Genomic DNA, 11,083 nt, shown 5'->3' with positions numbered 1-11,083 from the left:
GGTGTCCACGTCGCAGAGAGGAACAGCTTCCACCCCTTTGACTTCATAGTGGGCAGGAACCGTTCTAAAGTAGTCCGACAAAGTTGCCGCGGTAACATTCTGTGACAGGGAAGGGTGAGAAAGGGCCGTGTGAGCATGCGCAGTGGCCACGTTTTCCCTTTTCCAGTCCAGTTCCTGTTACGGGTGATGTGGGTGGGGTGGGTGGACACACTTGCTCTTCTCGGTAAACCGGGCCTTAAATTCTGGATGGAAACTGCCTAGAACTGCAAAGTTGAAGGACAGCGGTTCACCAGGTGTTGCTTAATTAAGAGGAGTCCTTTCCTCTTGTGATTAAAAGTCAGGCAGCCTTGGGTTCAAGTTTTAAGTCCTATCCCCTATTAGCTGTGCCATCTTAGTTGTATTTTTTAATCTCAAAGCCTCAGTTTCCAAATTTTATTTCGCTCAGTAGTAGGTAAAATGCTTAGCTTCAGTGCTTGGCACTTGATATTCCTTATTATCACACCACAGGTTATACATTTCCAAAGCAACTACCTAAAAAGATGTTCTTATTAAAAAAAAAAAAATCGGATAGTGTTCCTACACGTGACAGTTCAGTGAAACAAAATTATGAAGATTTACATATTCATAGGCAGATTGAATGCAGAGCCCTGTTGAGGCATCAGGGACACAAAAATGAATGAGATGTGACCCTCCCATTAGCAGAGCACATAGCTACAACTTTAATGTGAATTTGGGGAGTGTTGAGCAGCTGTTCTTTACCATTCCATTTACTCACTCTCAATCCCCTTCCAACCCAGTCTTGAAAAGGAAGGAGAAAGTAGTCTGATATGGTAGGCTGGTGAGAACTGTCTCTCATAAAAGATATTGCCTAAGGGAATATTTCACTGGTTAACTATAGACTCTCCAAGTTAATCTCCATCAAAGTCTGCACTGTGGGTCCCTCACTAATGCCAGTGAGGAATAAAAAATCATAGCGTTAGTTTGCCCTCTGGGTCAGGGCAGACTGTTCAACATATCAGTCAATAAAGTTTTTTGGCTTCAACAAACTTGGCTAAGCAAAACTACTCAGATCCTTTCCTTTAGCTTAACTAGGCACATTCACACAGGTTTTACCCAGAAATAATATAAAACTAAGATTTGCATTTCCCAACCCCCAATCTCTGCTCTCAAATTAACTTAATTTTTCTCTGCAAAATTTGCAAGAACATCATTACTAAGCCACCAAGTTTCCAGCCACTTTCCCTATTCATAGTCCAGTTACCAATCCCATTTCCAGGAATTTAAAGTATAAAAATAATGTTAAGTTGGGGTTGAGGGCCCACGTACACATGAAACCAAAATAATAGCTTTTAGTTATTGAATACATACTGTGTGTTAAGCATTTTGTTATTTGCTTTGCTTCTTTGACTCTCACAAAATTCTATGAGTTAGCTGCTCTCAGTTTTTTATAAATGAGTCACAGAGAATTTAAGTATCTTGGTATGTACCTAAAAATCCACTGAGGTGAGATTTCAATCTAGATGTCTTTTTCTCCAAAGTCTTAGCTGTTAATCATGGGGTATAGAAGGATGCAGAAATCCATCTCTTCATGTATAAGTTAATAAGTTGGCAAATCAATCCCAAAGCTTTTTCTGTTTTAAAAAATTCCTTCCCAGTTACAAGCCATACACAAACAGATTAATATATAAGAACTATTCTCCAAAATTAAGTGTAATACTCATTTTCTATTGCTTTTTGCTGTTGTTGTTGTTCAGTCACTAAGTCATGTCTGACTCTTTTATGACCCATGGACTGTAGCCCATCAGGCTCCTCTGTCCCTGGGATTTCCCAGGCAAGAATATGGAGTAGGTTGCCATTTCCTTCTCCAGGGGAGCTTCCTGACCCAGGAATTGAACCTGTGTCTCCTGCATTGTCAGGCAGATTCTTTACCACTGCATCACCTGGGAAGCCCATTCTATTGCTTACCACTTTCTTTAGTTTATATAAACTACACCTGAAAATAAATATTGTATGGGTACAACCAAAATGAATTTTAAGTATTTATATATATCCAGTGCTCTGATCCTTGGTGAATAACTCCATTTTCAGGACTGAAGAACCCGACTCCACTTCTGTGTACAATTTTTACAACCACTCCAACAAGTCACACCGTTGTAACTCAGAACACTGTCATCTCATATTGTCCCTTCTCATTCCGATGCTATGTAGCAGCTTCCTCATCCCTATGTGCTGCTCCTTGGTGCTACGTGACTGTTTCAAATGCTCATGAGTACCCTTTTGGTAGACGTTATCTTTTGCCCACCTTGATTGAGGTTCTGCACTTTGGCAAGTCAAGCCTACCACGGATTCGAAAGGCCTGGTTTGATGTTCTAGTGCTGCCATCTGTTGTCAGTGTGTCCTATCTACATGTGTTGCTTTGTGTTGGTCTTTGGAATTGTTTGTGACATTGTACAGGAGACAGGGATGAAGACCATCCCCATGGAAAAGAAATGCAAAAAAGCAAAATGGCTGTCTGGGGAGGCCTTACAAATAGCAGTGAAAAGGAGAGAGGCAAAAAGCAAAGGAGAAAAGGAAAGATATAAGCATCTGAATGCAGAGTTCCAAAGAATAGCAAGAAGAGATAAGAAAGCCTTCTTCAGCGATCAATGCAAAGAAATAGAGGAAAACAACAGAATGGGAGGGAAAGACTAGAGATCTCTTCAAGAAAATTAGAGATACCAAGGGAACATTTCATGCAAAGATGGGCTCAATAAAGGACAGAAATGGTAGGGTCCTAACAGAAGCAGAAGATATTAAGAAGAGATGGCAAGAATACATGGAAGAACTGTACAAAAAAGATATTCACGACCCAGATAATCAAGATTATGTGATCACTAATCTAGAGCCAGACATCTTGGAATGTGAAGTCAAGTGGGCCTTAGAAAGCATCACTACAAACAAAGCTAGTGGAGGTGATGGAATTCCAGTGGAGCTGTTTCAAATCCTGAAAGATGATGGTGTGAAAGTGCTGCACTCAATATGCCAGCAAGTTTGGAAAACTCAGCAGTGGCCACAGGACTGGAAAAGGTCAGTTTTCATTCCAAGTCCAAAGAAAGGCAATGCCAAAGAATGCTCAAACTACCGCACAATTGCACTCATCTCACATGCTAGTAAAGTAATGCTCAAAATTCTCCAAGCCAGGCTTCAGCAATACATGAACCGTGAACTCCCTGATGTTCAAGCTGGTTTTAGAAAAGGCAGAGGAACCAGAGATCAAATTGCCAACATCCACTGGATCATGGAAAAAGCAAGAGAGTTCCATAAAAACATCTATTTCTGCTTTATTGACTATGCCAAAGCCTTTGACTGTGTGGATCACAATAAACTGTGGAAAATTCTGAGAGAGATGGGAATCCCAGACCACCTGACCTGCCTCTTGAGAAATCTGTATGCAGGTCAGGAAGCAACAGTTAGAACTGGATATGGAACAACGGACTGGTTCCAAATAGGAAAAGGAGTATGTCAAGGCTGTATATTGTCACCCTGCTTATTTAACTTCTATGCAGAGTACATCATGAGAAACGCTGGGCTGGAAGAAACACAAGCTGGAATCAAGATTGCCGGGAGAAATATCAATAACCTCAGATATGCAGATGACACCACCCTTATGGCAGAAAGTGAAGAGGAGCTAAAAAGCCTCTCTTTGAAAGTGAAAGAGGAGAGTGAAAAAGTTGGCTTAAAGCTCAACATTCAGAAAACGAAGATCTTGGCATCCAGTCCCATCACTTCATGGGAAATAGATGGGGAAACAGTGGAAACAGTGTCAGACTTTATTTTTTTGGGCTCCAAAATCACTGCAGATGGTGACTGCAGCCATGAAATTAAAAGACGCTTACTCCTTGGAAGAAAGGTTATGACCAACCTAGATAGTATATTCAAGAGCAGAGACATTACTTTGCCGACTAAGGTCTGTCTAGTCAAGGCTATGGTTTTTCCTGTGGTCATGTATGGATGTGAGAGTTAGACTGTGAAGAAGGCTGAGCGCCAAAGAATTGATGCCTTTGAACTGTGGTGTTGGAAAAGACTCTTGAGAGTCCCTTGGACTGCAAGGAGATCCAACCAGTCCATTCTGAAGGAGATCAGCCCTGGGATTGCTTTGGAAGGAATGATGCTAAAGCTGAAACTCCAGTACTTTGGACACCTCATGCGAAGAGTTGACTCATTGGAAAAGATTCTGATGCTGGGAGAGATTGGTGGCAGGAGGAGAAAGGGACGACCAAGGATGAGATGGCTGGATGGCATCACTGACTCGATGGACGTGAGTCTGAGTGAACTCCGGGAGTTGGTGTTAGACAGGGAGGCCTGGCGTGCTGCGATTCATGGGGTCGCAAAGAGTCGGACAACACTGAGTGACTGAACTGAACTGAACTGAACTGAACTGCACTCAATATTTGTGGGACTTAATTTCCTGGGGTAGTAAAATCTTCATACTTCTATTTGCAATTTCATTGGCAGAAAATTCTAAAAACTGTTTCATGAATCATGTTTATGTGATAAAAAAATTTATTATATAACTTAAATGTGACAGTCTTGTTTTAAGAACTTATCCCTACAGAGTTTTACCATAAGGTATTACTAAGAATACAGTGGGGGACTGAGGAAACTGGGAAAAAAGGGAAGATGTTAAAGATTTCTTTGGTGGGTAGTGGTAATTAGCTGTGAGGTTAGTATAGATTTCAACAGGCAGATTCTTTAGCATTTGAGCCACCAGGGAAGCCCAAACGTTAATTAGCACATCATTAATTGCAAAGGCACTGTAGTTGAGTGGACTTGGGAACCTACCTTGAACTGTAGAGGGAGACTACCATTTATTGAATGCTACTGTGTGCCAGGCCCTGTACTAAGCTTCACATGTTTCATTTATTCTCCAGGAATCCTACCAGGAAAAGTAAAAGGTATTAAGTACCATTGGTCACTGGAAACAGTTGTATAATGAAGAAGGGGGAAAATCCACTAGCATTTTACTTGAGCAGTGGGAGGAAAGTACATCCATACTTATATGTATTATTTATTCATATTTGCTAATAATCTGAAACTCTTTGATACACATGCTGAAGAAGTTTGGGCATTCCAAAGTGACTTATTAACCTCATCCTCCTGGTTATTTCTGTTTCATATACAAATGGAACAACTGTTTGCCCTCTTGTTTTTAAAACTTGAGAATTTTGGTGCAGTGATGTAGGATTAGCTCAGAAACCTCTTCCAAGAAGAACCTTCTTTTTTTTCTCATGTGGGTCTGTGGACATGTTCCCTGTCTGCTGCTGCTGCTGCTAAGTCGCTTCAGTTGTTTCCGACTCTGTGCGACCCCACAGACGGCAGCCCACCAGGCTCCCCCGTCCCTGGGATTCTCCAGGCAAGAACACTGGAATGGGTTGCCATTTCCTTCTCCAGTGCATAAAAGTGAAAAGTGAAAGGGAAGTCGCCCAGTCACGTCCGACTCTTAGCGACCCCATGGACTGCAGCCTACCAAGCTCCTCCATCCATGGGATTTCCTAGGCAAGAGCACTGGAGTGGGGTGCCATTGCCTTCTCCAGTTCCCTGTCTAGTATTCTGCAAATACCTGTTACAGCATTTACCATACATTTTTTTAGCAACAATAATGGTATCTTGCTTATTTTTGAATCCCAGATCCTAACACAGGGCCTTGAATCTAGTAGGAATGCTGAAAATATGTGTGGTCAGTTTAAAAATTGAGACATTACAATAGTCTACTTAGAAAATTCTAAAGACAGTCACTTATTAAGATATACCTTTGACACATGCTAGAGAGTAAAACTAAATATATTTTCATATTAGCTCAACAGTTAGGAATATCTATAAAATATATGTTCCTTTAAAATCCAAGGAATATTTTTCCCAACCTAAAGAGAAAAGTTCATTTAACAGTTTATTAGTGATTTCACTAATAAACCCAGCATAATTCAGGCTTCAATAATTATTTTACTTACTCTCTACCTTAAATTTTTAAGATACTAATTTTGCATTGTGTACCCAAATCTAAAACAAAACATAGCAAAAAGTAATTTTAAAAATTCCTATTATTTTTAATGTTGTCATACTACCCAAAACAACCTAAAGATTTAACGTGATCCCTATGAAATTACCCATGACATTTTTCACATAACTAGAACAAATAATTTGATAATTTATATGGAACCATGAAAGACCCATTATTGCCAAAGCAATCCTGAGGAAAAAGAACAAAGCAGGAGGCACAGTCCTCCCAGATGTCAGACAATACTACAAAGCTACAGTAATCAAAACAGCATGGTATCTGCACAAGCAGAAATATGGATCAATGGAACAGAATAGAGAACCCAAAAATAAACCCACATACCTATGGTAAATTAATCTTCAACAAAGGAAGAAAGAATACACAAGGGGGAAAAGACAGTCTCTTTAGCAAGCAGTGTTGGGAAAGTTGCACAGCCAGATGCAAATCAATGAAACTAGAACATACCCTCACACCCCACACAAAAATAAACTGAAAATGGCTTAAATACATAAATATAAGACATGACCCCATAAAACTCCTAGAATAGAACATAAGCAAAACATTCTCTGATGTAAATTTTAGCAATGTTTTCTTAGGTCAGTCTCCTAAGGCAATAGAAATAAAAGAAAATGTAAAAAAAAAAAAATAAGTGGGACTGAATCAAACTTAGAAGCTTTTGCACAGCAAAAGAAACGATTAAGTGAAACAAAAAAACAACTGACAAATGGAGAAACTACTTGCAAATGATGCAAATGACAAGGGATTAATTTTCAAAATTCACAAATAGCTCATACAATTATTCAATAACAAAAAACAGTTCAATTTAAAAAATGACTCAGTTCAGTTCAGTCGCTCAGTCGTGTCTGACACTTTGCGACCCCATGGACTGCAGCACACCAGGCTTCCCTGTCCATCACCACCTCCTGAAGCTTGCTCAAACTCATGTCCACCAAGTTGGTGATGCCATCCAACCTAAACAGAAGCCATCTATTTAGACTGGAAGATCTAAATAGACATTTCTCCAAAGAAGACATACAGATACCAATAGGCACATGAAAAGATGCTCATCATTGCTAATTAATAGAGTAATGTAAATCAAAGCTACAGTCAGGTACCACCTCACGTGAATCAGAATGGCCATCATTAAAAAGTCTATAATAATAAATGATGAAGAGGGTGTGGAGAAAAGGGACCCACGTACACTGTTGGTGGAAATGTAAATTGGGACAGCCATTATGCAAAACAGTATGGAGGTTTCTTAAAAAACTAAAAATAGAGTTGCCATATGACCAGCAATCCCACTCCTGTGCATATAGCCAGACAAAACTATTATTTGAAAACAATTACATGTACCCTTATTTTCATAGCAGCACTATTTATAATACAATAGCCAAGGCATGGAAATAACCTAAATGTCCATCTACAGATAAGTGAATAAAGAAGATGTGATACATATATCAAATACACACACATACACACACACATGGCTTCCTAGGTGGCACTAGTGGTAAAGAACCTGCCTGCCAATGCCAGAGCAGGAGACGTAAAAGACACAGGTTCAGTCCCTGGGTTGGGAAGATCCCCTGGAGAAGGAAATGGCAACCCACTCCAGTATTCTTGCCTGGAAGATCCTATAGACAGAGAAGCCTGGTGGGCTACAGTCCATAGCGTTGCAAAGAGTCAGACATGAATGAAGAGACTCAGCACACATACATGTACACATACATACGATGGCATACTACTTCTCCATAAAAAGAATGAAGTAGTGCCACTTATAGAAACATGGATGGACCTAGAGATTATCACATTAGGGAAGTAAGTCAGAGAAAGATAAATATCATATATAACTTACGTGCGGAATCTAAAAATAAATGATACCAATGAACATACCTAGCAAAGAAAAGCGGGCCTACAGACACAGAGGGCAGACTTGTAGTTGCCAAGGGCGAAGGGAAATGGAGGAGGGAAGGACTGGGAGTTTGGGATTCGCAGATGCAAACTATTATTCATAGGATGAATAAATAACAAGCTCTTACTGTAGGGCACAGGGAATTGTGTTTAATATCCTATGCTAAGCCATAATGGAAAAGGATATGTAAAAAGAATATATGTAGGTATAACTGAATCACTTTGTTGAACAGCAGAAATAAACATTGTAAATAAACTATATTTCAATAAAGTTTACAGAAATCCATATTACTATATTTCTATTCCCTTACATGCTCAAAGACTCGCTATAATTGCTTTCCCACTGTTACCCGATCTACATTCTTCATTTACCCTCTCCCACAGCTCCAGGTTTGGGTGAGCACTGTCTAAAACCACCATTTATCAACAATGTTATCCGAGTTTACTAATCACTGATTCTTCCTCATTCATCCACTGGCAAGTTACTGTTTACTCAGATGGTCAGACTTTACAGATCAGACAGACTACCCCCTCATCATTTGTATTTCTTTTGGATTCATTCTAAAAGGGACCCAAAACAATTGGATTCTGAACACCATTTAATGTTAATTATCTTTTTCATAATGTATATTTAAAAGTACAAACTTTTTTTAATAATCTCATTAGAATTTTTATAGCTTTCTAAACGAACAAGTCAAAAAGGTATAGTAAACAATTATGCAAAAATCCATGTCACAACCATTGTTAAAAGTATAATTTGTTTGACCCTCAGGTGGTTGAAACACACTCAAAACTCTTTTGACTTTTGTGGTCATGATGAGCAAGAGTGAGGGTGAAAAGACTTCTAGTGTGGACATTTGTCACTAAAAAATGGGGGGGCTGTCCATGTTTGAACACCAGGACTTCCCTGGTGGCTCAGGTGGTAAAGAATATGCTTACAATGCAGATCAAACCCAGGTTTGATGCCTGGGTTGGGAAGATCCCCTGGAGAAGGGAATGGCAACCCACTCCAGTATTCTTGCCCGGAGAATTCTATGGATGGAGGAGCCTGGTGGGCTACAATCCATGCGGTTACGAAGAGTCAGACCCGACTGAGTGACTAGCACTTTCCTTTGGTTAGAGAATTGTCTCCTTATGTGACTAGAATACTGGAAACTTAGTCCTCCTTCCATAATGAACTGAAAACATCAGATAACACTTTCCCAGCTCTATGACAGCTAGAACACAGACAGGCATATGACCCAGGTTCACCTAACCAAACAATCATCCACCTGAAATTTGTAACATGCAGATTGTGAGGCAGGGATTGAGAGAATTCTGGCTGATAGGGAGGATAAGGTGAGGGCAGCAGCATCCTCTTGCAGTAGCCACGGTGTCAGCAACATATCCAAGTTCCAGCTCAGTGTGGAAGAAGGGCATCTATGTTGTGTGGACCCCACACTGCAGTGTGTGATTCTGGCTGAATACATGCGAGTGCACGCAAGTCGTTTCAGTTGTATCTGACTTTTGCGACCCAGTGCCATGCCCTCTCCCAAGGGATCTTCCTGACCCAGGGATCCAGGGATCAAACTTGGGTCTCTTGCATCTTCTGCTTCGGCAGGCGGGTTCTTTCCCACTAGTGCTACCTGGGAAGCCCTCTGGGTATCTAGCCTTCCTTTATTCTTGTCCACTTTAAAATCTGGTTCTCCAGGTTTTCCTACAATTCTCTGTGCTACACAACTTCCTTTCAATAATTCCCTTTCTTCTTAAATTGGTCAGAATTTGTTTCCACTGCTTGCAACTAATAACCTAGAGAGATATAACTATTTCTTTTCTTTGGCCACATGCAGCTTTTGGAATTTTAGTTCCCCAACCAATGGTGGAACCCGTGCCCCCTGCAGGAGAATCACAGAGTTCTAACCACTGGACTGCCAAGGAAGTCCCACAACTGTCATTTATTGAGACCTTCTTTTTGCCATTTCAAAGCCTAGGCAGACAAAAAAAAAAAGGGCGGGGGGAAGGTTTGTTTTGGAGATAGGACTAAAGTTTCTTTTTTCCTCCTCCTTGCTTCTTTTTCCAAATTTTCTTTTACTGAGCATTGCTTTGCTATTTGAAAATTCTAAAAATTAAAAAAAAATTCTATTCTATTCTAAAAATCCTATTACTGGACAAAAGAAATAAATAATAAAGCTTCTTGAAAATCAGAATATTGACAGAAATCTCTTATCACTTCCTGTCTCTGATAGTAAAAGAAAACAGAGGACAAACAGTTAGAAAAGAGGAGTAGAAAAAGTCTTTTGGGAAAAGCACACAAAATCCTTACTCTAGAAATAGAATGAATTGATTATTAGAGCCAAGAAACTTTTGCCTTCGAAATGACAATTGTAGCAAAGTAAGGTTGAAGAGGAGATCAGAGAAGATTTTCAATATCAGAAAGGGTTTCTAAGAGCAATCTGCTAAAGCCACATGGGGCAATTTAGGTCTTCCATTTTGGGGAAACGAGTTTCTCTATATAATCTTTTGCTTAAAATGCTTTCAAATTCCTTCAGCAGGGATGAACACAGCAAGAAAAGAAGTCACAACTATGGGGCCCCCAGGACATAGGAAGCTTTCCCTCACTGGTAGGAATTCACAACCAAGTTCCTCTGAAGAAACTAAATAACTTTTCTTCCATTATTATAAAAAAACAAAAATAATAGACCTAGTGTGATGTTTTATTTTCATCTGAGTCTGTAACATTTTTGAACAACAAAAATATTTTCTATATGTGATATGAGGGTGATCAAGTGACAGATGAATCAAACAAGTTACCTGTAGCTCTAAACGTCTTTCCATTGTATCCCCCTGTTGTTTCACTAGCAATAAAATACTGAAACAACAATAATAAATAGAAAACCTGTCTATTTTCCCATACTGGTTGATGTGAGGAGAAAACACCTGCCCATTGCAGTCCCACAAAAATGGTTTTAATACAGGGTCACAGAAAATTCAGTGGTTTTATAGCCCACCATAAAACAGCTGTTTGTCTTTTCCCCCTAATTCCCGAGTGTCACATTTAACAAAACAAGGAAACTACAGATAATAGAGGTGTTTGCAGATTAGCCTTTCAAGCCATAAATAACATAGGGTTTTGCTCACCTACAAATATTAAGGCAGCTTATC

Source organism: Oryx dammah, unplaced genomic scaffold (assembly GCF_014754425.2).
Source record: "Oryx dammah isolate SB20612 unplaced genomic scaffold, SCBI_Odam_1.1 HiC_scaffold_4, whole genome shotgun sequence".
Taxonomy (NCBI): domain Eukaryota; kingdom Metazoa; phylum Chordata; class Mammalia; order Artiodactyla; family Bovidae; genus Oryx; species Oryx dammah.
Note: the sequence above shows the minus strand (reverse complement) of the source record.